Source organism: Cricetulus griseus, chromosome 2 (genome assembly GCF_003668045.3).
Source record: "Cricetulus griseus strain 17A/GY chromosome 2, alternate assembly CriGri-PICRH-1.0, whole genome shotgun sequence".
Lineage (NCBI taxonomy): Eukaryota > Metazoa > Chordata > Mammalia > Rodentia > Cricetidae > Cricetulus > Cricetulus griseus.
The window spans coordinates 95,370,141-95,393,845 of record NC_048595.1 but is presented as its reverse complement, the minus strand read 5'-3'; the positions used below and the strand labels follow the sequence as shown (position 1 = coordinate 95,393,845).

Genomic DNA, 23,705 nt, shown 5'->3' with positions numbered 1-23,705 from the left:
ATGTTTCCCACAGAATAAACACTCTCACATTTCTTTTTGTTTGTTTGTTTTTGTTTTTGAGACAGGGTTTCTCTGTGTAGCTTTGGAGCTTGTTCTGAAACTCACTCTGTAGACCAGGCTGGCCTCAACCTCACAGAAATCCACCTGGCTCTGCCTCCCGAGTGCTGGGATCAAAGGCCTGCACCACTACCACCACCCAGCCAGCCTCACATTTCTAATGTAAACCATACTGATCATACTGGCTAAAACCAGTTATAAATATCTTCCCTTTCCCGCTCCACCTTTTAGTCTAATTACACAAGAAATAAAATAGTCAACTTTTAACCTTGCCAATCATACAAGACTGGAAAATACTTTAACTTACTTTAGTTGTTTAATCTACAATTTTGTAAATGTAAATGCTGGTACAACAATTTGGTGGAACTTCTGCATGAATTCATTTGGTTTAATATGGGGGCTTTCTCGGTGATGGCCTTATGGAAAGAATAATGAATTTCACTTTATACCAAACAGTTCACTCTGTCTAGAGCTTATGTTAAAGATATCTGACCTCTGAAAGTTTAACATGCACTTAGCACCAGCCAGAAAAACTTTAAAGTTCCTTTGCCTTATAGCCAAACATTCCCTAGCCCACCTGCCCATTCTTACTCGCCTACCCAACAGGACCCTGAATTAATGACAAGTGGAAGGGCAGAAATGGACTTTAGACAGCCCACAGAGAAAACACAGGTCAGAAAAGAAGACAACCACATAACCATAGAGGCAGAGAATGGAGTGAGGCTACCACAAGCCAAGGAATGCCAACAGCAACAGAAGCTAGGAAAGCAAAGAAGAGATGTTCCCCAGAGCTTCCAGGGAGGGTGGCCCTGCCAAGGTCTGACTTCCAGAACAGTGAAATATGGTTTTGTTTCTTTAGGCCACTCTGTTTACAATACTTTGCTATGGCAACCACAGGAAACTAGCACAGTGAACAAAGGCATCTTGGGGCCCTGGGTCTGTGTCCCCCTCCTATCATTTTAGCCCTATTTGCTCTAATTACTTAGTCCATTCCCCTCTCTGAGCTTCCAGAGGCACCACTTTCTCTCAGAGATCTTAATAAGAGTGAGAATGCATAAGTAAAAATGCTCAGGACACTGTATCTGTGTGCATTTAAACTATGATTTATGCTTGATAGTTACACAAAATTTTAAATGAGGTTTAGAGCCTGGACCCTCTACTCAAGCCATTTACTGCAAACCTTTGCACAAATCAATCCATGCCTAATTTCGGCAACACCATCATATCAATTCTTAATATCAACTTTTATTTATAGAAATAAGCAGTCATTAATGTCCTTGATCTTTCTTTGCTTCTGGGATCTAGTCACTGGCTGCAGACAACCTGCCTACAGTCACGCTAATTCAGCAGAGATCATCTGGCCAGCGAAATACTCCCATAGATACTAACAAATCATTTTGAATCAATTTGCTTCCCAGGTTATCTGTGAGCTCACTTACCATAATCCTAATTCTCTCTCTCACTGGCCTAAGTGACTCTACCAAGTTCCTCATGACCTCTTCCTCCTGTTCCTGGTTTTCCCCAACAGGTGACCCTGACCTCCCACCAGCCCTAGTTCCCCTTGCCTGAGAGATCAGATGCCTTCACGGGGTACAGGCATAAACTGAGCACATCAGCACCACAAAAATCAACTTTGGGTCACAATCTCACTTTGTCCATGTTCACATAAAGTGTACGCTTTACTTTTCTGGGTAATTATTACCATTACTGTGGCATGAGAGATACCACCATACATGGAAGGGCTGCTCTTCTACAAGCCTCAAATTCCTTCAGGATAAGAATGCTTAACAACAAAAAATAAATAATGAGGCTGGGCGTGAGGGTATACGCCTTTAATCCCAGCATCCCAGATGCACAGGCAGGTGGACCTTTTTGAGTTCAAGGCCAGACTGGTCCACATAGTGAGTTCCAGACTAGCCAAAACTATGAATTGAGAACCTCTCAAGTAAATAAATGGCATACTGATAAATACATCCTTGGCCACTCTTTTCTGTCCTGGAGGCAAGTGGTATTAAAACCTTCTTAGATATAACAGAGTGTCAGCAAAATCATATTCTCTGAAAGTTTACCTCTTCAGAAATCTTTAAATCAGTCTAAAATAATTCTCCCCCAGTATAAATTAAAACAATAATAAAATAACTGGGGCCAGTGAGGAGGCTCAGCAGGCAAGTGCTTGCTTTCAAGCCTGCCAACCAACTGTCCTCTGACCTGCATGTGTATTCTGTGGCATGGGCACCGCTCAGACGCACCTATAACAAATAATGCAATATAAAAGAGAATTGATCTAAAAAATAACATGACTAGACTGAAATTTATAAATAATCACAATCTCTATTATTACATCCATAACATGAGACATCTTTCAAGAACACTGAATCATGGGAAATATGCTATTTAGTATACTTAGCTTCACTGCCTTTCCATAGGAAGAAATTAAATCACTTCTAATATGAAAATTAAACATCTGGTTTTTAGAATCACCACTAAAAATTTCCAATCGAATTCACACCTCAGAAATCTACAGCCACTATGCTACATGAATGTAGATGAATACCATGGCATGGTATTTCCTATGTTTTAAATTTTCAACTTGTTTATATTTATTATGTGTGTGTGCATGCATGTATGATCACAGTGTGCCATGGCACTTACTGTGCCAAGGGCAACTTATTGGAGCTGGTTTTCTCTTTCTATGTTGTAGCAGGGATTGAACGTTGGTCATCAGTTTGGCAGAAAGTCCCTTTACCCTCTTAACCACTTCAAAGACCCAACTCACAACTTTTAATAGGATTTCTCCCCTTCTGGGTGAAATTAGAAAAACATCTACCATATTACTTCTTTTTAATAATAAGTTTAGCAAAACTGGTCTATGTCATGACGGTTCCACGGCCTTCTTAAAAGTGAGCGCTAAATATCGCCCCACTACTGCAGCCTCTACATTTTCCAGTGGGTTTTTATGCTGGTAAACATGTTGGCTCTTCTGGTAAGGAAACCTGCCCTAAAGATCATACCTCCAGATGTTCAGGATTCCTTTTAGCAAACAGACATCTTAGAAATCACCCACTCCAGCACTCTGTAGTCAAGTATAGAATCTGGCCCCTCGCCACTAGAGGGGGTATTTCACTGTCTCCTAATTTGGCTGACCAGAAATTCTGGTCCAACAAGAAAATAAGCCTGGAGAGTGGCATGCTGACCTTTACTTCCCTTGTAATGTGTGGCCCTGTCTTTTTTTCTTCTTCAGGTTTTAAGTGATCAATAATACAAACTTCAATCCCTACCTTTCTTATTCCTCATGTCATACCCATTGCCTTTCTCCAACCAGACTAACAAGCTACACTGAGCTCATTTTTAAAACCTACTATTAATTCACTAGGAAACAAATAAAAAAAAAAAAACCTAAGCTTAAGCAGATTTTCTTTTACTTTTTTTTTTTTACCAGGTTCATAGTCTCTCATTTAAGTCACAATAACTAGAAAAAATAGGAAAAATCAGACAGTAACAAATTTTAAAGAAGAAACTCAAACTCAATGTTTTACGGGATCCACAAGGTTTCCGGTAGCAAATGGTGAGGCCACAGCAAAGACCATTTCTGAGGTTACTTATTCTTTGATTTGAATAAAATGGGCTGGGTGAGAAATGGACCAAACACTGGCCTACCTCCTCCTGACCAGAAGAGTCTAGAACAGTGGTTCTCAACCTCCCTAATGCTGTGAGCCCAGCCATAGAATTATTTTGTTGCTACTTAACAACTAATTTTTCTACAGCTGTGAACCATAATGTAAGTATCTGATGTGCAGGTTATTTGATATGCAACCCCTGTGAAAGGGTCACTGGATCCCAAAGGGGTCTCGACCCACAGGTTGAGAACCACTTGTCCGGAACAAACAGCTAGATGGTTACTTATTTCATTAAACTCATTTTCACTGCTAGAAAACATCCACTGGCCCCACCACAGCATCCAGTCACTAAGCAGGGTGAAAGTGATTGAGGCAGACAAAAGGAAGAGGAGGAGGAGAAGGAAGAGAGGGAAACAAAGCTATCATCTTGAGTCACCCCATACCAAGCATGGGAATCCAAGATCAAAGCCAGCAATCAAAATTGGAATTAAAAACGAATGGCAAATGGGATGAACCCAACAGAAGATAATCAAAGCCAAAGGCTGCTGTGAAGACAGTATTGCTGATTTGTTCCCTACTGTTTTTTGTGAAAACCCCTGGTCTACAACATGGTCTCTGAGAGAAGACAGCAGCAAGAAGTGGCCAGTTAGACTCTTTTCTAAAATCAGAGGACAGAGGAAAGAACCCTGATAACAGGAAAGCTATCAGAATAAGATCAAATCCTCATGACTTGGACCTGCTCGGGGCTCGGGATGCTTTGACTTCAAGCGGCAAGGTCCCAGATCTTTCCAACTAACACAAGGAAGTGTGTTATCTCTCAGAACTGGAAGTTCAGAGGAAAGGCACAATGTGGTCAGCAACTCAACAAGGTCAACCTCGGGTTTCTGCCACCCTCTGCTCTGACATCCTTGAGACTGACTTCATCTCAAAGCAGCTTTCTCAGTAGCCCAGGGAGGGTAGTTTTCACCAGTATACTCACATACATCAAAATAAAGACGAGATGTTACTTCTGCCTCTCCCCCTCTTGTAATGTCAAGGAATTGTTTCCTAAAACTTTTTGTTCATGTCAGGCAGTGGTGGCTCATGCTTTTAATCCCACCACTTGGAAGGCAGAGGCAGGCGGACCTTTGAGTTTCAGGCCAGCCTGATCTACAGAGTGAGTTCCAGAACAGCCAGGATTGTTTCACAGAGAAACCCTGTCTGGGGGCCAGAGAAGCTTTTTGTCCACCTCTGCCCTCCACATTGTTCTCCACATCTTATTGGCCAAAATAACTTATAGGTCACTTGATCCTTCATGGGCAAAAGAAATGGGATTACCCATGCTGGTTCAGAATAATTATCTGAAGTAGAAGGAATGTTGGAGTACCTATCACTATGGCAAAAACTGATAATGAGCATTTCTGTGACATCACTGTCACTCCACACCAAGTGTATAGCTGTGCTGCTTGCTTCCATGATTATAACTAAGAGGTTGAGCTTTGACTGAAACTGGGATTACCATTTGCCCACATCCCATCATGAACTTATTTGTCAGCTGTAAGACATAGTAACTTTTTTGATCCATCTGCTTTGGAAAAAAAAAATGTAACAAGGGCTGGAGAGATGACTCAGTAGTTAAGAGCACTTAATGCTCTTGCAGAGGACCTGGGTTCAGATCCCATCACCCACATGGTGACTCACAACCATTTGTAACTCCAGTCACAGAGGCCCAATGTCTCTTCCACATCTCTGGGAATCTGTACATATGTGGCACACACATATACACACAGCTGCATGCAAATATATACATACACACATAAAATAAAGATTCTTTAAAATGTAACAGAGCAAGAAAGGTAAGCAACTCCCACAGAAACTACAAAGGGGACATCTTTGTGGGGCCTCATTCTGAAAATGATTCATCCCAACGCTAGATTCAATCTGGAGAGGAATGGAAGGTTTACATACTGTGGATTCAGGTTCAGGTACAATGCATAGCATGTATTTGACAACTTCATTTTAAAGAAAATCTCTTTAGTAAATGTCCTCCATGCTGAATGTGGTGCTATAGACCTGTTATTCCTGAACTCAAGAGGCTAAATGAAGACCAACTTAGACTACACAGCAAGACCATGTCTCTAAGAGCAGTAACTCCCTCCATTGAGATGGGTTTCTCTGCAGCAAGCTGCGTTCACTATAAGGCAACCCTATTCCTTTGTATCCACTTCCACTATTTAATTCATATGTATAACATTCAGCAAGCATGAATTTAAAAATACCATATATAGGGAGAAGGAGAAATGAGGGGGGAGGGAGGGAGGGAGGGGAGGGAGGGAGGGAGGGAGGGAGGGAGGGAGGGAGGGAGGAAGGGAAAGTTCCACAGGAATTCACAACTGGCCCCCTTTGGGAACTGGAGAGAAAAGTTTGGTGGTGTGGCTTCATTTACAAACTGTCCCACTTAGAGCAAACAGGAGTGTCTTGAGGGCCCTGGCTGAATACAAGCTGAGGCAGAATGGACAGAAGGGAAGAGAATAGCAACCTACTTATTGAATCTAATTTTAATTATTGAAAGTGGACTGGCCCACAGGTGTAAAACAAAAAAGCAAAAAGGAACAGAAGCCTAACCTGGGCAAAAGATGATAAAATAGTATTTGAAGAATGCTTAGGTCAATCGGGGCAAATAATGACAGTAAGCAGAGTTAGTGTATAAAATGCCCTCAAATCACAGAGCACTGTAGAAGTTACTCATAAACTCATTTGCAGTTCTCTCTCTCTCTCTCTCTCTCTCTCTCTCTCTCTCTCTCTCTCTCTCTCTTTGTCCTTCTATTCCTTATCTATATTTTTCTGAGTGTCCTGTACTGTACAAGCATGACCTTTTTAATGAAGGAAAAAGAAAACAATCAAGCCAACATGTTTTTATCTTGCTTCTAGATGTTTTGATTCGTTCCAACCAGCCTCTACTACCTCTTAGTTAAGATCACATTTGTCCACTCTCTCCAACTTCTGGGCAGCTTTAATATTTTGATGTCATAAGCAACAACATGCTCTGTAACTAAAAGTCAGATTAGAAAACACCTAGAGAATGAGCCACAAGTGTTTTATCACTAATGCACTAATAATGCTACTCAAAACCTAAGAACTCAAGATACACTTAAAAAAAAAAAAAAAAAAAAAAAAAAAGAATCAATGAGGAAGCCTCAACACTCGGTAGTGGATCAGTATTTATCCCTGGTGTAAGAAGGGACTTTGGGAGCCCATCCCACATGAAGGGATGCTCTCTCAGCCTGGACACATGGGGGAGGGCCTAGGCCTGGCCCAGGATGATGTGGTGGACTTTGGGGAGCAACCCTCCACTGGGAAGTGGAGGGGGGATGGGGTGGGGGACAGGGGGTGTTGGAGGGAGGGGAGGGAGAAGGAGAGGGAGAAGAGATTGACATGTGAAGCAAGATTGTTCCTAATTTGAACTAATAATATTAAAAAGGATATAAACGTGGGTTAAAAAAAAAACATACACTTTTTAACCAAACTGTTGTTTTAACTAACTTTTCCAGTTAATCAATTTGCATTCAACTAAAGTATATTTGACCAAAATGATTTCTAAGGCAGACTGGTACTGAGCACAATGTCCCACCGCCCTCAGAGGGAGGTCTGAAGCCTGAGATAACAAACAGGATCAAAAAGAAAGGCTCAATAATAAAGAACAGGCAAGGTGGCCTGGGCAGGCTTGGCAGAGAAGGATGCCTGAGGCAGTGGTTCAAAATGGAAGGAAGTATTTTACTAAAGAACACCCAAAGGAGCCAGGGACAAAGTAGATTCAGCTCTACTGGCCTGGACACTCACCTCATTGGACAAAGCTGGGGTGAAAACATAATCTACTTCTCATTCAAGTGACAGGTTTCATTCCTTCCATCCACAGATACAGTTCCAATGGAGGAGGAAAAGGAACTGGCCAGGGCAGAAAAGAGACACCAGCAATGCTTTGTGGCCATTTTGGTTCCCCCTGGAAAGTATAGAAGGTAAAATCCTATTTGATCAGACAAAGTAGAGATGGAAGATGAGGGGATTCTGCAGGAAGAGAAGCAAGCCAGACCCCAGGAGTAGAGGACCCAGGCAGTGCCGCTCAGCTTCCAGAGAGCTGGTTAGCAGTGACCATTGACAGCCAGGGGCTACCTCACGTTTGAAGAGTCTTATGAATAAACCTTAGTATACTTAGGATTCCTTTTGAGCCAATTACTGCACCATGAGAACTGGCAAGCCTCCTAGGCAGCCTGTATCCACTCATCAAATGACTGCCAGGCTGTTAGAGCTGCTGAGGAAGGCAGAGGCAGCATGGTGAAAGATACAGGCACCACTGCAGAGGTACTCTACTGGAAGGTAAGCAGGACTGTATTCATGCTCAGTCACAGCGAAGAAGGTGTGAAAACAGCAAGTGGATGAATCAGTCCTGCTTCAATAAGCAGCAAACGGAAGAGACGCAGACGGCTGACCAATGCTGAGGCAACTGAATAGCCACTAGGAAAAGCATTAAGTTGGACCTACTCCATAACATACACCAAGACAAATGAATCAAATATTGAAATCTAAAATAGAAAAGACAAAGGGATACAAAGCAACATGGATTCGTTCATAAATTTGGAGTGAAGTGGGTTTTTCTAACTGACAAATTCCAGAAGTCATTGAAATGAATACTGACAAATCGAACCACATTATTTTTCAATCTACATAACAATAAGACCATAAGTAAAGTTCAAAGACAAAGGAAAAATTAGAGGAAAATGTAGTGCGACTCAGATTACACAGGCGGATATCCATACTGTAACAGGGACTATGCAGGAATGTCCAATTCCCTCTACCTCCCAAACATGTAAAGGGTCTAAGAGACCTCACAAAAGAGGAAAGAGAAATAGCTCTTAACTATAGGAAAAGGTGTTCACACTTTCTCATAAGAGAAACAGAAAGTAAAACCACACCAACAGTTTTCACTTACCAGACTGGAAAAAAAATCCCAGGTTAAAAAATGTACTTTGTTGGCAAGAATATGCATTAATCAGGCATTGGTCTATATGTCAAGAGAGATTAAAAATTTTACAACTTCTGGGTTTGACAGTTTGGCATTATTTACCAAGCTACAATGATGTTTACTCTTTGGTCCAGCAACCCACTTCGATGAATTTTACAAATATATTTGCACAAGTTTGAAATCATCTTCATAGCATAAGCATTTATTATGGCAACATTTTGTTTTGTTTTGTTTTTCAAGACAGGGTTTCTGTGTATAACAGTTCTGACTGTCCTGGAACTCACTTTGTAGGCTAGACTGGCCTCAACTCAGAAAAATCCACCTGTCTCTGCCTCCCAAGTGCTGAAACTAAAGTCATGTGCCACCACATTGGGCTAAAACTGTCTGGCCATGGGTTTTTTGTTGTTTTGTTGAATTTGTTTGTTTGTTTGTTTGTTTGTTTGTTTTTCCCAAGACAGGATCTCACTATGTAGCTCTGGCTGTCCTGGAACTCACTCTGTAGATCAGGCTGGTGTAAGATTAAGGTCTCTTTATTCCAGAAGACACCAAGGTAAAACAGGCCAGAGCTAGGTTATAGAACCCAGCCAGCGCGGCCAGAACAAAAGGGGCTAGGGTGTCTCCCTACAGGCTGGCTTTGAACTCACAGAGATCCACCTGCCTCTGCCTCCCAAGTGCTGGGATTAAAGACATGCACCACCATGCCGGGATTGTGGCAACACTTTTAACTACAGACTTGAAGCTTCCCAAATGTCTATCAGCTAAATAAATGATAAGACTGCCGGCCATGTGGGGTAATCTCTAAGACAGATTATTAAGTGGAAGATTCTAGGACTCCTTCCAGTATTGTGGAACCAACTCCAAGATACATTGTTAAGTGAAAAAGGCAGAACAATATGGAAATACCCTATTTGTATAACAAAGGAAAACTGACCATGTCTGTAACAGATTTGAGATGTATTTAAAACTTCTAGAAAACCTGGGCATGATGGTGCCTGGCTGCAATCTTGGGAAGCCAAAGCAGGATTGCCACAATCTGGAAACTAGCTTTAATACCAGGGAAAGACCTTGGCTCAAGGAGAAAACAATCTTTGGAAGTAAGGTGGGTAGCTCAGCTGGTAGGAGATGGTGAAAGGGAAACTTTTCACTCCTCAATGTTTAATTTATTTGTACCATGTGACATCCCCTTTTCAAAACTTTAATCTTAAAATAACTAAATATGTGATGTAGCTATAATTCAAGAACTAGCCAATGTTCTCCAGTCTATGGCCCCTCAGCCTATGGATGACACATACATAAGTGACTTGAAGGCCCTGAAGAGAAGCATAAAGGACTGGAAAGCACAGTGAGAGTCACAGTTGCAAGTCTGACACCTACATGTGAGAAAGTCATTGATGCCACATAATACCAAGGACAGGGACAGTGAAGAAGAGAAGGAAGAATGAGATCTTGCAAAAGCATCACAAGTGGTTCATCAAAATAAAGGGAGAAGCCAGAGATGAATTCTTGAGATTGGAGGGTGGGAGTCTCAAAGCAGTTGAGGGTTGTGGAGATGGTTCAGTGTGTAAAGCACATGCCATGTCAGCATGAGGACTTCAGTTCAGAGTCACACACACACACACGTAGAAAGCCACACTACTACAGTTGTTACAGTCATGATCCCTGAGCTGGGGAACTTGGGTAGAAACCCTGAGATTCTCAAAGCTCATTGACCAGCTAACCTAGCCCAGTCTATTAACTCCAGGTTCAGTAAGAGACCCTGTCTCAAAAAAAAAAAAAGAAAAAGAAAAAGAAAAAGAAAAAGAAAGAAAGAAAGAAAGAAAGAAAGAAAGAAAGAAAGAAAGAAAAGAAAGTAAAGAGGGATAGACCTCTGGCCACTACCCCAGATATGAACACACATTCTTACAAGCAAAGACACACACACAGTTGTGTACACACACAAAATAGTGTAACAAGTCCTCTGAAAAGCTGAATTGGTTTTACACTCGAACACAGATGTCAGTATGCGTTACTCAGGCACACCCCAAAGTCTGTAGGCTAGGCCCACTGACAGCATGAGGTGCAAAGCAGGCTTTCTCTGCACCTCTTATTCTCGAACCATGAGTAAAACCACCTGGGAAAGCTAATAAAGCCACAGGATGGGAAGGATAAAGAAAAGAGAATAATTTTAATAAGCTGCTTGCAATGCAGCTTCACACGTTCATCAAATGTTTACAGAGCACTTACTCTGATAAAGAACTACTTCAAGCGCCTTGTAAATTCATTAAAAGAAACAGTCATTCCAAAAAATACACAGACCCAAGACAACTGGAACAAAAAGACATTTTAAAAGAATTTGAGACAAGCATCTCTCAAAAAAAAAAAAATATTTGAGCCAAGTGGTAATGGTGCACACCTTCAATCCCAGCACTCAGGAAGCAGAGCAGGCAGATCTGTGAGTTTAAGACCAGCCTGGTCTACAGAGTGAGTTCCAGGACAGCCAAGGATGTTACAAAGAACCCTGTCTTAAAAAAAAAAGTCTGAAAATTAAAAAATCAATTTCACAACTACAAAAAGGTATTATGGTAAATACATTGCAAATTTTATCCAGTTTTTCTATTGTTTTTAAGATGGTGATTTAATAAGTGAATTTAAAATAATTATTTTCAGAAATTAGAAAAATAAGATAGTTTATTCAATTTTACTCCACTTAAATGGCAGGAATCTTTAAAATATGGCTTTCTATTCTCCTCACCACAGTTGATAAAACAGGAAAATACAACTGGAATAGGGAGCTAATCTAGAACAGATGTCAGGAAGGAATTTTTCCAGTACTGAACTATAAACATGCAGAATAAATACTGGAAAATGTACTATGGTAAAAAAAAATCAGAATCAGTTACTAATTACATGATCTAAGTAGGAAACCAGATACCTAAATATGTGGAACAGGCTTTTTAAAAATAACCCTAATGGACAAACTCTGTCTTTACTATCCAAAGCTGACTTAGACAATACAGAAACCTGCAATCTGCTAAAATTCAGAACTTCTCAAAGCCTGCAAAACTGGGTTATTCATCCAAAAGATAAATCCAACCACAGAACAAACAAGTTCCCAAGCAGAATCCACTGTGCTTTTCCTCGTCACTTTGCCAGCATTTCTTCTACTTGATAAGCTCTTGGAACTTTCCAGTGACTTGCCTTTAGAGTCTACTTTCTCTGCTCACACTCAACAGGACACAGAAAGACTTACACCCTGTCTCGGTGTCACCAGTCCTTCTCTAGGAAAAAGCCAGAGGACAGCTCTGGCCCGGCTGCCACTCTTGAGAAATGGCTTATGCCTAGCATGCAGGAAGGATCAGGAAGGAATGAAGAGCAGCAAACAACAGAATCGCTCCAAGAAAGTTTGCTAATTTGTATGAAGTCAATTTGTGACTCATCCATATTCAGATGAATGTTCAAAGACAAATTCCAAGGCTAAATATAAAATGACTTTTGGACTCTCCAGGCTTCTGTTCATTTCTAGCTTGCGGACAGAGAAAGGGCTGTGGTGCTCACAGTAAACTGACTCTCAGACCACTGGGACCCCACTCATTTGATGGCTGGAGTTCATTACCATACAAGCCAAAGCAGCTGGATAAAATACTACTACCAATGTAACAATACATGTGTTGTATTGTTACAACACAGCAGGCAGTAGATACTTAAGGTCTAGGGCAGGAAGACTCATGATCCACAGAATTTAACTAGTTCAAAAGAGCATTCAACTTTAGGACCTACAAGACCATAAAGGGAACTCAATACTGTCATTTACAGATCCTGACAGGCCCCTAAAAGATTTGTTTACCAAGGTTGGGTGGCTTCACAGTAGCCAAGGCCAGCCCTATCCTCTTGAGAAACAGCCAATAGCTCTCTGTATCACATAGCCTCTCGCTTTTGCAGAAATGGAAGGGACTGAACTTGTATGTGTGAGGTGGTATTTGTTTCACAGCTGGGATAATGGGCAAGAATTGAACAGCTAGCTAAAACCTAAACTCTCTTATTATACATGGGAATAACCTTTCCCTTCTAAATGACTGCAGTCTTCCAGCTACCAGTAGCTAGGGAGAACACGATGGAGAAATCAAATTATCTTTTAAACCAGATTACAAACCTGTCCTAGCCCTTAGCACTACAGGTGGATGAGAAGCCATTAATGAGACCGTAAAACATCATTAGCCCTTCTACCATGAAGTAATCTCTCCATCTCAGGTTTGTACATTTTAGAAATTTTTCTATAAAAGGCTCTCCTGATTTTTTGTTTTGCCTTTTCTTTATTAAAGTAGGGTTTTCTTTAGCCAAGTAAAAATAATATTCTAAGTCACATGAGCATCTAACAAATCATAATCCCAAAATCCTTGTCCACTTCACCTCCCCACATGGCAGAGTGGCACTAGGTCCCCTTCAACACTTGAAAAGGTAAGAAATTCAAGTTTTGCGTTTCACTGATAGAGCATAGATGTCATAGTTCCCAGTTTTCCACATACTGAAGTATTTCCCCCAGGAGGACAGTGGCGATGTAAGCCTGCAGCATCTGCAGTTCCCTGTTGAAAGCAGCATCAGAGAAAGCACACAGAGAGAGGAAAGAACTTAGAGCACAGTAAGAGTCAAACCAAAAGTCTGCCAGGAAAGAAAAGAAAAGATCATAGCAAAGCTTCCTACGCAACAAGCCAAACTGTCATTTCCTTGTATCACCACGCAGCTGTCTGTGCTCCTGGCGGGCACCTTGACAAGCTGTGTTCAGTCGGGAACAGGAAAAGTTCAGGTAAAGAAAACAATGCCAGTGACCTCAAATATATCTATCCACGCCAAAAATGCCCTATCCATATATCTGCCATAGAGCTTACTATGGCAGTTGTCTGTCAGCATTCAAGTTAAATGGCACATATTTCATGGCTATTTATTATCTGTCATCAGTCTTGGGTCCCACAGAAATTTCAGAGATGTGTGAGGCAGGTTTATGAAGCTTGTGATTTGACAGGGTTGTAAGTTATGGACAAAAGAGAACTAAAAATCAGGCAAATAAGAATGTTACGAAAGACTCGAGCATACTCTGGTTCTTCGTATGCTCATTTTACAGGCCAGGTAAGATTTCAGTAAGTGGAGAAGAAGAAGGGTGTTCATAAAAACAGAGAGAGAGAGAGAGAGGGAGAATGATAAGTGTGTTGAAGGCTGTGTGAAGAACAGTGAGGACAACAGTTTAGCTAAGACAGGAAGAGTTTAGAAACAATAGGCCTAGGGCTTTAAGGAGACAAAATCCAGCTTAAGGCCATAGATGACAAAACAAAAGGTGTATTTAAGGCAGGATAATCTGACACTGATAGAATTGACTTAAAAGTTTTACAATGGTCCTGGATTCCTGATCCAAGTACAGCTGGGGGGGGGGGAATGTGGTGTGTAGGCTGAAGTTAGGAAAATGTGTGTGTGTGTGTGTGTGTGTGTGTGTGTGTGTGTGTGTTGGTGCGTGTACGTATGTGTTTAGTATAGAACCTCTGCACTGGCTTTAGAAAACATGGACTTATAATTCACAACTTATTTTTCTTCTGGCTTACAATTTCAGTGTGTGTGTGTGTGTGTGTGTATACAATGCATGCAGGTTCATGTATGATGCGTGAACAGGGCATTAACATATGTAGGTGCACATATATGTGGAGATCAGAGAAGGATATATGTCTCCCTCTATACTCTCCACCTTATTCTCCTGAGACAGCCTCTCTCATAGAAGCATAGTTTCAAGCTGGTTTGAGAATACCGGCTAGACAACAAACTCCCAGGATCTGCAGGTCTCCTGTTCCCCAAAGCTGAAGTACAGGCACAAAGCCATGTATGGAAACATACATGCTGGAAATTCAAACCCTGGTCTTCATGTTTGCATGGCAAGTTTTCTTACCCACTGAGCCATCTGCCCAGCTCCTGAATTACATTTCTTTTTCATCTTTTCTTATTTTTAACAGTAATCATTTTTTACACACTAGAAAAATCAACAAGATTGCATGCCATTCTTCTTAGAGCAGTTTTTTAATCCTACTTTGCTAAAATAATTGCTTTATATCACACACACATAATTTCCTCAAATCCCTTATTTTATTTTTCAAGAATAATATATCTTTCTTTCCTGCAGGCAGATTAGAGCTACAAATCCACAGCAAAATGAAATACATGAAATAGTTATCTTATAAATCTATACTGTATAGAAAGTTTTTAATAGACTGGCTGTTCTAAAAGTAGAAATTGATTTCTCTTCTTCGTGTGTACAAACTAGAATATGCATGAATGTCCTTTTCCTAGAAAAAGGACCAAACCTGGAATGTCTTTCATTATGCCACAGATTAAGATACTTATCCTATTTAGTTTCTCAAAATTGGAGATATTGTAATCAAAAGGTAATCTAGATTTCTAAAAAAAATTACTGCATGAGACTCACAGAATATTATTTTCTATTTGCAATAGATCAGACCTTTAAATGCAGAAAAGAATGGATTGTAAACATATATTTTTTTAAAAAAACAGGAAAATTCTGTTTGGGCCATGGAAAGAGCTGCATTTGTTTGGGGACCTTTGATTAAGCAGAGGAGGGTGTCCTGATCTATAAGGAAGCCCTGTATTTTCTCCCATGATTTCCATTTGAGTTTCAGTCATCAGTGACCACTAGAAAATCTCCAATGGTGAATCTAGCTTCCCACTCTGAGGAGTCCCAGCCAGGAAGAGTAGACTGGCTCATCCCAAATGAGCATCAGGAAACTTCGACTGGTAATCTGACTGATTCCCAGGTAGGAAAATATATAAAAGAAAGCACAAGAGAACAGTAACACAGAATTAGCCAGGATACTCACTCAAAGACAAAATCTATGCCTAGAGATTCTCGGCTAGCTAAAGGTGAAATTTATCTTTTGAGGTAAACAAAGATAATGGTTTCCCCTCCACTACCACCATGCAGGGAAAAAAATAAATCTGTTTTTATGTATAGAGCTCTATGCACTTCAGCACTAAGTGGGAGAGGATACTTCTTCAATCCAGGAGCATCTACGATGTTGGTTTTTATTGCCAACAAATGTGCAAGTGGTATAATCATGTATTTGGTAAACTATGACAATGTTTAGCCTGTCTGCCAGAGCAACAAATTGAACTTCAATCTCCAAAGCCTCCAATTCATGTGAACAAAGTTAGTGACTTTATAACAAACCGAGTGAACAAGGACGTTTTACATATTAAGTTAGAAAATGTAACTAATGTATTCTATAAATCCATGGAAAGATGTTATATCTCCTAAAAATTGTACCTGATTTTAGGGTTCCTGGTTAGTGAGTCCAGCCTGTATGAGATTTTTTAACGTGAAGGGGAATGGATGGGGTGCAGAACACAGATGAAACTTTTACAGCATGGAAATAAAGGTATTTTTAAACTTTCTTAAGGGTGAAGAGTTAGGCAAGAAGTAATACGTGGAAAACTGTCAAGTGCTTCTCTACACACCCACCCACCAGATACCATCACAGCCGGCTGGGGGAAGTCTCCCTCTTCTTGCCTGACAGCTTCACTTTCTTTGAGGTCTGGAACTGGTGATCACACTGGTCCGTCATGGTATTTTCGGTTAACAAAGCAGTTACTCAATAGGGGGAAAAAGGCACAAAGGAGCGGGGCAGCTGCTGCTGCACCCATGATGCAAGTGCAGCCTGAGTCCTGGGCCGCCACCGCCGCCTCGGCTCCTCCGTGACGTCCGGGATGGGTATCCCCGGCTCTCAGGAAGTGGTGGCCGCAGGCAGCTCCGCCCCTTCGCGAGTCAGGGCCCGCCCGGCAGGCCCGGTGGCGAGACCTGGCCCAGAGGTTTGCAGAGCCCGGGCGGGCGGATGGGGGATCACCGCGCTCCACTTAGAGCACGCGCGTGCCACCGGCAACGCGCCCCGCTCGCGCCCGCGCCTCCTTCCAGCCCCGGGCCCTCGGTCCCACGTTCCCCGGCACCAGATAGGGTCGAGCCGAGTACAAGATGGCGACTCCGCCGTCCGCGCTCCGGGCCGAGCCGGGGCGCCCCTTCTTGCGGCGCGAGCGCGCTCCCGAGGCCCCACTAAAAATAGTCCGGACCCATCTATATTTGGTTCGCCGGATCCCGAGACGGCCGCGCGCGTCCCGCCCCGCCCCCGCCCGCCTCACCCCGCCCGCGCGCGCTGAATGGAGACGGGCGGGGGTGACCGAGGGGAACCTACTCCGCTATCTGCCGCGCGCGCCGCCGCTAGGGCCCGGCCAACCGCCCAATTTAGTAACATCGCCTGCGTCAATCACGCGCCTCGCGTGCGTCAGCGCCGCGCGGCTCCAGGTCCTGCTCCCCCAACCCCCAGCCTTTGAATGGATACAATGTAGGAGCGCCCTCCTTCCTTCTGGGCGGGGATGGGAACGCACCCGCAGGCGACAGGGGGCTCGGTTCCACTGGGTGAGGGCAACTTTCGGAGCGTCCTCTCCTGGTCTTAGGCACACTAGCTTGCTGAAGTGAAAGTGGAGGCGTAGACTTACAGACACTTGTTGTTTTGATTTTCGAGTCCCTGGTCCTAGCTCGAACCTTCTTCGATTCTGAAACGTGTGCTACCACAAGGGGATCCTCTTCCCCCAACTATGACACCCACACGCTCAAATGTTGGGACAGGTCTAAAGAAAATGCCACCTGAGATTCTAGCAGGCCACCAGAGACCGCAGATGTCTGGATTGTTTCATTCAAGCATTTCCTTCGTAAAAAATAATAATAATAATAATAATTTCTGAGAAAGGTTACTTCCATTTAGCAGCAACCTTTGGAACTAAGAGTTGTTTTTTGTTTTGTTTTGTTTTCAACAAGAAAGTGACACCCTAAGTTCATTTCCAAGAAGAAATTGCTGTCTCTCATATAATCGCCCAGGCTTTCTGCATAACTAAGAAGACAAATGTGTCCCGGGTGACCATAGGACATCCCCTAGAGACAGATTAATAAATCCCGTTGATTGATTTTGAAATATTTCATTTGAGAGTTGGGAGGGAGGGGAGGCGTCTACAACCCTCAAAAAAAGTGAAAGTGCGAGTGGAGTTCCCTGTGTGACCCGGTGCTGGGGAGGAGAGACGCTCTGTTTAACAGTCATACTCGCTCAGCTGCTCAACGCGTGTGGTGTGTTTGTTTTACATATAGTTTCTCGTGCAGCGCGCGCCTGGCTGGATGTGCACTTCTTTGGGTTATAAAGTGTCCAGTAAAGCACCCCACACCATAAGTATAAAGAAATAAAATTTTGTCCTGGAGCCAGTCTGCATCCCAGTGCGAAACACCAGCAACAGACAGGAGGAGGAGGAGGGGGAGGCGGCAAATTAGCCTAGGCGCAGAGGGCCAGAGAGACGTAAACAGCCTTAGAACCATTGCATGAGGAAAGCACAGCTGCACCTCGGGGAGTCTTCGGGCTGGTGCCAGACTCCTTCAGCAGTGACTGCCAGGTCACTCGGAGAAACTGGCTGGCCGAGCCTTCCCTTTCGGAAGAGCTGTCCTCTCTCTTACCCCCTCGACCTGGCTGGATGCCTCGGGGCAGCCTCGGAGGCCAGCCAGCAGCACTCCTCCAACTCTACTCCACCCGGAGCCTGACAGCTGGGCGGTCCCGCCTGACCCGCCGGCTGGCTGCGGCACCCTCCGGTAGACGAGCGCCCTGGCGAGCGGCTCGGGTGCGGAGAGATTGGCCGCGCGGGTCTGAGAAGCCTCGGGGCCAGAGTCGGCAGCTCCCCGCGGTTTCCATTGTGCGGCCGTGCAAATAGCCGGGGAACGCGCGCACACACACACGCGCACACACACACACACACACACACACACACACCCTCGCACACGCGGAACCGGCTGGGCCAGGGGAGGGAGGAGGAGGGTGACGTAGCGTCCCATGGCGTCACATTGACGTCTCGCATTCCAGGCACTCTATGGAGAGGCCGCTAGGGCTCCTGTGGCATAAATGACGTGCCGAGAGAGCGAGCGAACGCGCAGCCGGGAGAGCCGAGTCTCCTGCCTCCCGCCCCCCACCCCTCCAGCGCCTGCTCCTCCTCCGTTCCCCATACACAGACGCGCTCACACCCGCTCCTTCACTCGCACACACAGACACACGCGCGCTCACACGCTCCTCACACACACTCCACTCTCTCCCGCGCGCTCACACCCCTCTCGCCCGGCGCCCTCGCCGGTGCCGCGCGGCGCCGCAGCCGGACGCCCCTCCTGGGCTCACTTTGCAGCGCTGACCGAGCGGGCAGTGGCCGTGGAGGTGGGAACGGCAGCGACATCCTACCCCCGGGTCGCAGCAGGAGACTGGACGCCGGCGGAACCTCTCGGCGGCGCTCTCCCATGAGTTGGGATCGCAGCATCCCCCGCCAGCCGCTCACCGCCTCTGGGAGCCGCTGGGCTTGTGCACCGCAGCCCTTCCGGGACAGCAGCTGCGACTCTCCCCCAGTCCAGATTTCGGGACCGCTCTCTAGAAACTCGCTCTAAAGACGGAACCGCCACAGCACTCAAGTACGTATGATTTGCTCAGTTAATATGGGGACTTGCTTAAAAGTTGGCGCGCTGGGGAGCGTCGCTCCTTAAATTGACAACTTTGAGTGTGGGGTGCCCCCGCACACACTCGCCTCCCCACTCCGGCTTTGCTCGCCAAGTGGCGGGTGGGTTCCAATCTGTAACTTTTCCCCTGTAGCTGGCCCTCGGGGACTCTGGAGCTTGTGAGATTCCTCTCCCCACCCAAAGAGTCGAAAAGCCTCTAACAAAGAGGAGGACCTGCATTTGTGCTGTAGCAGCTCCAGCGTTGTAATTCAGGGTATTTCGGCTCTAGTTGTCATGGTAATGATGCTCTCGGCGGCGGCGGCGGCGGCGGCAGCGGCGGCGGCAGAGAGTTGGAGCCCCGGTGATGAACGGCAGTAATTTCCCTGCCTTTTAAGTGGGATTGAAAATAGGGACTCTGGTGGGTCCAAGTTAATGTGCCTAATGGTGAAACGGAGATGGTTGTGTAGGAGAAAGCTTAGAAGGGACGGAGCCTGGGCAGCAGCGGCCGGAGTTAGCAGAGGCGCTGGAGGAGCTCAGCAAAGAGGGTGTAATTGTAGGAATGCGGCTTATTGTATTGAAATGAGCCCAGGGCTCCACTAGGCACGTCTGCCTCGCGTCGCCGACTTGCTGGTTTACACTTTTCCCCACGGAGGTAATCGGGTGTAATTGCCGACTCTCGCGCCCCGACACGCGTGGGGACTGCGTCCCTCTTCTCCAGGCCTGGGCTGGTGTGGAAAAGGCTTGGGTTACTTTTCAATGCGCTTTCGGAGAAGTTGTTCCGAGTGTTTTACTCTTCGTAGAAAGGAAAGTTCTCGGTGGTGAGAGGGAGAGATGAGCAGATGAGCGCAGCCTGCCGAGACTGGCTTTCAAAGGCACCTCTCGAACCTGTTGGAGGCTTCCGGCAGTCATGAGGGAGCTCATGATCATTGGTCCCTTGATTTCCAAGAACGTTCTTGGAGGTGGCCTTTTGTTTATGTGCCCGGGTTCTCCCAAGGGAAGAGCCGCGAGGAGTGTGGTCATCAGTGTCCTAGAGCTGCTTGTCCTAGGGCCTTGGGTGCTGGGAGAGAGGTCACAGGGCTCGGTTCAGCCATTCCCTCGCTGTTCCAATTCTTAGTGATCCTTGTCCAACAGCCGGGAAATGTTTTTATAGAACCGAGTTGGGAAAAGAAAAGCTGCCCACCGCGCATACTGAACACAATGAATGAAATTACTTTATTAGAGTTGTTTTAACCGAATAAGATAAGTATAACGTGAAAACCAAAGGCTCTTAGGGCCAGAGCTCTCTCCCTCCACAGACCACCACCACCCCCAACCGGCACCCAGCACTCGCTCACAGAAATTCTCCCCCGGGGTTTGTCTCGACTCCCTCGATCTTTCTGAGAATCTCTGTCTTTCCCTTTCTGCTAGTCTCTCCTCCACCTCTCTTGCCCCCGCCCAACCTCCGCCCCCATACCAGAGGTTGGAAACTCCGCGGAGGAGCCCGGGTCACAATGGTGTGTTTCACGGTTTCCTCCACACACTTCACCACGGGGAGGGGAACACGGGGGTGTTCCCTTCGTCTGCCCCGGAGAAAGAAAAGGGCTTTGACAGAGGTAGTTATTTCTTCCTAATTTACAACCCCGATGCTCTGTGCACCCGGCCCCAGCGGCCACGAGCCGGAGCGACAGAACGTGTTTCCAGGCGCAGAGGCTTTGCCTAGGTAACCGGACGATGGGGGGCGGAGAGAGCGATGGGGTGCTGGGCTGGTCTGCAGGATGGGCGGTGTGCCGACCCCTGAGAGGAACACCTTCCCTGGAGAGACTCGACCCCCCACCCACCCGAGTTCAGAGGCTGCCCCATAGAGAAAGACTGCTCTTGAAAGGCTCCGGGCGAGGGTGGGAGTACCCGCACCCAGTGGAAGGGGGTTGCTGGAAGGCCCCCCTCCCCGTTTTGAAGATGAGAGAGGGGGAGGGCGAGAAGCACATGCTACAGCTGTGGAAAGATCCACTCGTGCCAGCGCTTCAGCAAGCGCAAGATTTCCGTCGGAGTACATCGGACTGAGGATGGCAAGGGAATCCCCCCATTTCCTGGCCATCGAGAATTTCCTAGACCCAGGGAATCCGAGCCCCTTTCTCGCTACAAGCAAACTCGGGGTACCGGAGCGGCAGGAGATGAAATTTACCCCACCCTTGGGTCCATCGCTCACCAGAGGTCTTTTGGTTAGTTTGAGGGTTGGGTACCCCCCCGGGCGGGGGGTGGGGTGGGCACGTTCCTAACCATTGAGCAGTGCCCACCCTAAACAAAGGGGGCGCTATAAGCCGGAGTTTGGGGCAGCTGGAGCCCTCCTCCCTGCCAGGCAAGCTGCACTTCCAGCTACAAAGTTTCACTAGGCTGTGCACCAGGACCTTCGCCCGGGAGCCGCTCTGGGTGCCCTCCGGAATGTACCCCCTCTGAGCAACCGGGTGGCCTGGAGCCTTAAAGCCGCCCACCCTCGGGGATACCGCCCGCTGAATGCTGGGGACCTCCCTTGGTCCGCCGCAGCCTCCGCCAAAGCTGTCCGCCTGAGCGCGCGGCTCCCAGAACAGGCCTCCTTTCCTCTGTGCCCTTTTGTTTGCTTGACCCCTGGCCCCCGAAACTCGCGACTAATAGAAGGGAAGCTCCATTAGCATTTAGAATGAAAAGCGCAGACTTTCTTAATTCCTCCGGGCATTCATGCATTCGTTCCGGACCTTGTGCGTTTCCTACGCGGCGTGTAAAATTTGTGTTTGAGGAGTGGAGGCCATCGGAGCTGAAAGATGGCTATTTTCTTTTCCTGTATACTCACTGACACCACCCCCCCCCCCAAATTCGGGCCATATTCGTTCCTCAAGTGTTCTTTCTTCGGTCTCCCTGACTTCCCAAGCAGGGAACCAACAGTGAATGTAAAAAAAAATCAATTTCTGGGCTGCGATAGGCCATGGGGCTTTTTAGCAACAGATCGAGTACCACAAAAGGGCTGTGAGCTCACTGGGTGACGGCAACCTTCCCTTAGCTACCCCACGGCAATGTGATGCTCCCTGCCCAAGGATTCCGTGAGCCCTAAACACTTTCACTTAATCTTATGATAATTCTTTGTAATTAACTAGCATTTCTACAGGTCCTCCGCCCCCACCCCTTTCATCCAACCTTAGGAAAGATGACCCAACCTACTCTTACCACAATCTTTGTCCCCTCTCTGGGTGCCTGCAGAGCCCACTGCGGGAGAGCGCAGCCCGACAAACCTGGGCGCTGAGCCTGGATCCTCAGCAGAGCTGGGCAGGGCAGCCGCTGCTTCGCCTATCCCGACGTCCCCCCCTCCTACACTCTCAGCCTCCGCTGGAGAGACCCCCAGCCCCACCATTCAGCGCGCAAGATACCCTCCAGGTAGGTCTGAAGCCCTTATTCCTCCTGGTCAAGGGAAATGGTGGAGAAACCAGCTCCCAGCAGGTAGTCTGGTCAACTTGCCCAGTACCAACACAAGGCTGCTGGCCCCGGATTTCACAGCACAGGTGGCTCCCTGACACGAAGCTTCTCTGCATACCACACCCTGTTGCTACCAAGCAGAGCAATTGAGATTACATGAAACATTTTTCAAAATTATGTTTCCTAAGAAGAAAAGCAAATACTCCAAAGAGATTAGGATAGTTTGTTTTTAATGGCTTTATTTTTGTTCTTTCATATACAACATTTTCATTTAAGGAATCACCAGGAGAGAAAGGGATCATTTTTATTGGTCTAACACCCAAATCTTTTGTGGTGCAGGAGTTTGGATGACTGAGGCCCAGAGACAAGGAAAAAAACCCATGGGAACTAAAGACAGACATGTGAATGTAAGGGCCTCAGACTTGGTTTGTACAAATTTTCTAAAGAGATAGGAAGAATCAGGCCTGTGTAGGCACCAAAAAAACAGAGAAACACTCACCCTCGTGCTGGAGACTTCAGAAAGACAAAGAGCAATAGGGAGAGGACAGCAAGGAAGAATGACAGGTGACTCTAAGGGGAAGTTCTAGGGATACAAAGAGAGGGGAAAGATGGAAAGACCGGGCCATGTTCTTTCTCTAAAATGACCAACTTTCATTCCAGCCTAAGAAGTAGACACCAAGATAAATCATCCTTAGCTTCAAGCTACCTCATAAGGCCTCCCTTGAAAAGAAGGCAGACTTGAACTGGTTCCTCCTCATGGCTGCTTCTTCCAACAGGCCCTCACCACCTTTTTTTTCAAGTCAAGATTTCATCCCATACAGGCATGACTCAATCAGATTTGGAAATGTGGGTAAGAGAAAGATGTCAAAGGAAAGGTGAAGCATTCGATTCTCTGTTAGTCACACCTTCACACCACACCCTCCAAGAAGTTAAGCACCTGGGTTTCCTTTGACTCGGAAAAACCAACCACCAGAAACTCCCCGTGTTACCACTTTGATCTAGTCATACAAAAGGAAAATTATTAGAAAAATCATCCACTAGAGCCAGTAACTCTCAGGGCCTTCTCACCCACCTCAACCTC

The 23,705-nt window shown here is 45.7% G+C and overlaps 1 protein-coding gene and 1 long non-coding RNA gene across 3 annotated transcripts in view; one reads left to right on the top strand and one right to left on the bottom strand.

Moving 5' to 3' along the window:
• Positions 1-18,497, bottom strand: part of LOC107978492 — a 74,337-nt gene extending 55,840 nt beyond the window's left edge. Inside the window, exon 1 of the long non-coding RNA XR_004768265.1 lies at positions 18,191-18,497. This is a non-coding gene — a long non-coding RNA (uncharacterized LOC107978492). The remainder of the gene's footprint in view (positions 1-18,190) is intronic.
• Positions 18,498-19,021: 524 nt separating this feature from the next.
• Nr4a3 (nuclear receptor subfamily 4 group A member 3) overlaps positions 19,022-23,705 on the top strand; it is a 38,408-nt gene continuing 33,724 nt past the window's right edge. Inside the window, exons 1-2 of one of the 2 annotated variants that reach the window (XM_027403125.2) lie at positions 19,022-19,180; positions 22,412-22,585. The gene's annotated coding sequence lies outside the window, so the exon portion shown is untranslated. The remainder of the gene's footprint in view (positions 19,181-22,411; positions 22,586-23,705) is intronic. The other variant, XM_035439882.1, reaches the window with a different exon arrangement.